At 43.8% G+C, this 5,925-nt stretch overlaps 1 pseudogene; it reads right to left on the bottom strand.

Moving 5' to 3' along the window:
* Positions 1-5,085: 5,085 nt before the first annotated feature.
* LOC147465645 (5.8S ribosomal RNA) lies at positions 5,086-5,206 on the bottom strand (annotated as a pseudogene; the record flags this gene model as incomplete).
* Between the last annotated feature and the right edge of the window lie 719 nt (positions 5,207-5,925).

A 5,925-nucleotide genomic window follows, 5' to 3' on the forward strand; every position in this document is an offset into this window, starting at 1 on the left:
CACCACTGGATCATCTACATTTTCAGCCATATGTGGTGCATCCTGAGGGTCAAAAATAGGCATAACAGGTGGTTGGTCATGCTGAAATTTGACCCTTTTATGGTCATGCTTTGAGGTACAATTGTTTTGAAGTAGCTTTGCCTCATTAAAAACAACATCCCGACTGCGTACAACCCTTTTAAGCTGAGGTAAGTAACCTATTTCGCCTTCTTCACCATATCCCATGAAGAGGCCTTTAATGGACTTGTCATCTAGTTTACTTCTCAACTCAGGTCTAACATGCACAAAAGTCTCGCAACCAAAAATGCGTAAGTGATCATATGAAGCAGGCTTGCTAGACCAAACCTCTTCAGGGATGTCACCTTTCAAAGACATGTGAGGGGATCGATTGCATATATGCACTGCAGTTTTCAAAGCTTCTCCCCAAAATCCATGAGAGAGATTAGGTGTGGACAACATGCATCTCACCCTCTCACAAAGTGTCCTATTAAATCTTTCAGCCACACCATTAGAAGAGGGGCTGTATGGCACAGTAAGCTCTCTTAATGCCCAAATTTTGTGTGCCCAAATTTTCACAAAATTTGTTAAGTTCAGCACTTGTGAACTCCCCCCCATTGTCCGTACGCAAGCATTTTAGCTTTCTACCTGTTTGGGTGGTCACAAATGCATGAAATTTCTTAAACGCAGCAAAGGCTTCATCCTTAGATTTAAGCAAATAAACCCAATTTTCCTAGAATGATCATCAACAAAGGAGACAAAATAACATGCACCTCCCATAGACTTAGTAGGCATGCTACATACATCAGAATGCACAAGATCAAGCACACAAGATTTACGAGAGACACCGGAGTAATAAGAACGCTTTACTTGCTTGCCATATTGACATTCATTACAAAAGTCAAGCTTTGTGCCTTTAACATCAAGCTTGTTCAAAGTACAAAGCTTAGAAAGGCACTTTTGGCTCATATGGCCAAGCCTCTTGTGCCACAGCTCCATGTGAGAGTTAATTTCAGCCAATGCAATAAACTTGCCCAACACGGCCTTTCCATGCATGCAGTAAAGTGTCCCTTTCTTTGTGCCCTTTACAATCAGCCTTGAGCTTTTAGTCATTTTCCATGATCCTCTCTCAAACAAGATGCTGAAACCATGCATATCCATCTGACCAACAGAAAGCATACTCTTCTTGATTCCCGGCACATATCGAACATCATGCAAGACAAGCTCATTTGTGTCATCTATGGAGAGATACATAGTGCCAATACAAAAGTCAAGCTTTGTGCCTTTAGCATCAAGCTTGTTCAAAGTACAAAGCTTAGAAAGGCCCTTTTGGCTCATATGTCCAAGCCTCTTGTGCCACAGCTCCATGTGAGAGTTAATTTCAGCCAATGCAATAAACTTGCCAAACACGGCCTTTCCATGCATGCAGTAAAGTGTCCCTTTCTTTGTGCCCTTTACAATGAGCCTTGAGCCTTTAGTCATTTTCCATGATCCTCTCTCAAACAAGATGCTAAAACCATGCATATCCATCTGACCAACATAAAGCATACTCTTTTTGATTCCCGGCACATATCGAACATCATGCAAGACAAGCTCATTTGTGCCATCTATGGAGAGATACACAGTGCCATTACAAAAGTCAAGCTTTGTGCCTTTAGCATCAAGCTTGTTCAAAGTACAAAGCTTAGAAAGGCCCTTTTGGCTCATATGGCCAAGCCTCTTGTGCCACAGCTCCATGTGAGTTAATTTCAGCCAATGCAATAAACTTGCCCAACACGGCCTTTCCATGCATGCAGTAATGTGTCCCTTTCTTTGTGCCCTTTACAATCAGCCTTGAGCCTTTAGTCATTTTCCATGATCCTCTCTCAAACAAGATGCTGAAACCATGCATATCCATCTGACCAACAGAAAGCATACTCTTCTTGATTCCTGGCACATATCGAACATCATGCAAGACAAGCTCATTTGTGCCATCTATGGAGAGATACACAGTGCCAATATCCTCAATGGGACATGCATGATTGTTTCCAAGGTATACATGGCCACACTTGCCTGCATCAAAAGTAGAGAAACACTCCTTGATAGGAGTCACATGAAATGAAGCACCGGAATCAACAATCCAAGTCTGGGATAATGCATCATTGAAAGTCAACAAAGCATCAATAAGATCACTCTTGGTGATTTGCATGTCCTGTGAATGAACATTAAGAGAGGCATCATAGTCGTAAGCATCATCATCTGACAAAGTGGCACACAAGATGTCCTCTACATCTGACAGCTCCTCAATCACAACACTAGAAGCCACATTGGCCTTCTCTTTGTCCTTTGAGCTATCCTGTGCATCTGCCTTGACTTCCTTCTTCTCTTTCTTTTTGTCTCCGCCATTCTTTTTTCGGTCTAACTCGGCTTTATAGTACCTGCAATCGGGTTTCTTGTGACCTTTCCTGCCACACTGATAGCAAGTCACATCACCCTTGCCTTTGCTAGCATTTCCCCTTTCCTTACTCTTACTCTTACTCCTTTGTGCATAAGCATTCTTCTTTTCTGTCCTGCCTCTAACCATGTTGGCAGAGCTGCCTCCCTCTCCACTTGCTTTCCTCCTGATTTCCTCATTCAAGATAGAACCCCTAACACCATCAAAGGTCAAATTGGGGTTATTGGATAATGAAACCACCAATGTTTCCCATGACTCAGGTAAGGTCATAAGCAAGAAGATAGCTTTCAGCTTATCATTAAAAGGGGGCAAGCTTGAGTCGTGTAACTGCGACAAAGTATCTGCGAACAACGACAAGTGCTCTGCAACACTCTTGGACTCATCTAGTTGCATGCCAACAAGTTTTCGCATCAAATGCACTTGGTTGACAGGCGTTGTATTCTCATACATTCCCTTTAACTTCTCCCACACATCAAAAGCAATTGTGAGACCTTTCACATCAATGACTGTCTCATCGGTCATGGCCATTTTAATGTATGTAACAGCCTTCCTGTTCAGGCTAACCCATGCTTCATCCGTCATAGTCTGTGGCTTTACCTGTTCAAGTGTCCCTTCACAATCCTTAAGAAATAGGATTCCCTGGATCCTGTCTTTCCAAAGGTCGAAACCTGTTCCATCGAACCTCTTAATCTCAAAGAGATTCTTCACATCCGAAGAAGATGAGGCCATAGTTGCACAAATAAAAGGAGTAATACGCTGAATTTTTGGGTAAATACACAAAAACCGGAGTATAGCCTCACTGAGGTGTGCACTACAGCTCCAAATGGTCACATGAGCAATCTGGGGCAAAATAGGTCGATTTAGGCACAAAAAACAATTTTTGAAATTTATGCGCAAGAAATTTCAGCGAGCGAATTTGTGCTCAAAAACAACAAATTTAGTTGTTTTTAGCCTCAGAGAGCATACATAAAGCTAATGCACAGCTTTTAGCAGCATGTAAGAGCAAAAGCCCCAATTTGTAGCAGCAAATTGCATGAAATTGAGCCACAAATGGTCATACATAGCCAAAATTTGTCAAACGTGCGTAGATTGCATCAATTTGCACTTTCCCCAATGTAGTCGCATGATAGAAACACTTGCAAAAACCTGCGTAAATTTGAAATTTGCTGAAAACACTTGTTTTAGGACCTATTTTTCGGCAATTTCAGCGTTTTCGGGTAGCGGGGACTTAGCAAAAGTGTTCCCACACTTTAATATATCATTTGTAAAACCTGTATTTTGCTCTCAAAACCTGTAATTTGCTAATTATGACCTAATTTTAGCATGTTTTAGGTCAATTTCACTTGCCGGGAGCTCTTTAGTGTCCTGGGACGAGTCCTTTGGTGATGAAATTGCAAAATCTCGTGTGAAAGTTGACCTCCTTGGCTGAAAATCAGCGTTTGCAGGTTTGAGAGCAAATCCTAATTGGGCTCGGATACTAGTTGATGAGCGCGCGGCGATGTGTGCAAGTGATAGAGCACATGAAGATGTGCAGGCCTTGAAACTTGAAGTGGAGGCACTGTGCTGCAGAAGGGAAGCGCTAGCAGAACGAAGAGGGAGAGAGAGAGAGCTCACGTTTTTGGGAAAAACTCAATAAGTGAGTTTTGGGTTTTCCCACTTTTATTATAAGTGACCTTTACAAAATGTGTCTAGGTTCAAAGTATAAAAATGTACAAAAAGGGGTTATTTAGGCCTTTAACCCAACATAACAGGCTTGGACACTCCAAGCGAGAAATCAATAGCAACACATGAACAGAAACTTCAGAAATCACTAAACTTTAATAGAGAGAGAGAGTTGACACGACACAACGGAGTTCCACACCCAGAAGCTTTGGCCCCAAAGACTGGTGCCTCTTTCGATATTTCTTTATTTATTGATCACAACAAGGTACAACTCTCGAGAATCCTCGCCTCTTTCGATATTTCTTTATTTATTGATCACAACAAGGTACAACTCCCGAGGGTCCTCTTCTCTCAGACTCTGCATCCAGATGCTTTGCATAGTGAGGCCCCAAGGGCTCTTATAAACTTTACAAGGAATGCGCAAAAGCAGATCCCCAAAAGCGTCAGGTCTAAAAGGACTTTCACCCAAAAGCTATGGTCCCCAAAAGCTTACGCCAGAAACTTGAAAAGTTGCCAACGTAATTTACGAAAATCCGTACTGTCTTGCCATGTCAGAACAACAACGTTAAACACGAAAATTCGTCGTCTTGCCAATCTGCCACGTCAACATGCCAACGCATTTTACGAAAATCTCTTTCATGGTTCGAGCTTATGTCTTTTAGGGTTTTGGGTCCACGATCGGTGCTTTATAAGTTCTTCAAGTTAGTCCGCGTTCAGTGGCTCTTGTCCACTCGGCCATTTCTTTACCAGTGAGTCATGCCACGTCATTGCTTTGTGACAGCGTGTCCCATTTTCGTAGAAGTCGATCCCCACGGAAGGCGTAGGTACCTTCAGGGGAGCGTAGACCACCCTTGCGACGGGATCATTGTACGATGCCATCGATACATTTCAAGTGATCGCGGTGTCCCCCTCCATGAAGGGGAGAGACGACGGGGGTGGCCACGTTCGTCGTACCGGCCCTTCCCTCACCGCGTGGGAGGTCAGGGTCGTGTGGACGCTCAGGTAGACATGCCCTTGGACGAGCTGTGGACACAAGTTGCAATTCACACTATGTATTGCATTTTGTTGCGTTCTTTATCGTTGCAAGAGCCAAGATATCCGTAGTTGAGAGTGTTAGACTCACACCACTCTGCTGCTTCGCAAGTCTAGGGCATACTTGTACGGCTAGTATGTCTCCAGGTTGGCCTCCCATAGTCTAGGTTGTACCTGGTTCGGCCGCCCGAGTTTGGGGCCGGTTGTCCACCTTGTCCGGGTGCCCTCATATATTTCCATATATTTTTCTATTGGGTCATGGGGATTTTTCCAAGCATTGCCCTTGGGCTCCTATTTATGGGGCTAGAGGGGTCCCCACTTCCACATCTCTCTTCTCACAGAGATCACACACATCTGATCATTGTATGAGTCTTTTGCTCATGGTAGCTATGGGGGGTTGATCGCCTCCTCTTCACCATCTCTGGCGTTTGTGTCTACTGTCTCTCTCTCTCTCTCTCACGCTTCCACACACGCTCACCCTCACATGGTATCAGTCGCCAGGACATGGTATTAGCAGCTTAGGCTTTCCATGGCCTGGGACATTGCATCTCCGCATCAGGTTCTCCTCCCAAGATCAGCATAACCAACGTTTTCATGCAAAATTTGCCAGCGTTTTGTAAACAACCAGGCGCGCAATGAGATCTACGTTTTTTGTTGCAGAGGATCTCCCTCCACCTATGTTTTTGTAGATTAGGTCAACGTTTTTGCATCAGGGGACGGCTAGCGCTTCACTTTTGGGATCATTTCATCGCCGGAAACCTCCTCTGCTCCATCTGCATTTTTCAGCTAGATCTGCGTTT

Source organism: Adiantum capillus-veneris, chromosome 1 (genome assembly GCF_014529385.1).
Source record: "Adiantum capillus-veneris isolate H3 chromosome 1, ASM1452938v2, whole genome shotgun sequence".
NCBI lineage: Eukaryota > Viridiplantae > Streptophyta > Polypodiopsida > Polypodiales > Pteridaceae > Adiantum > Adiantum capillus-veneris.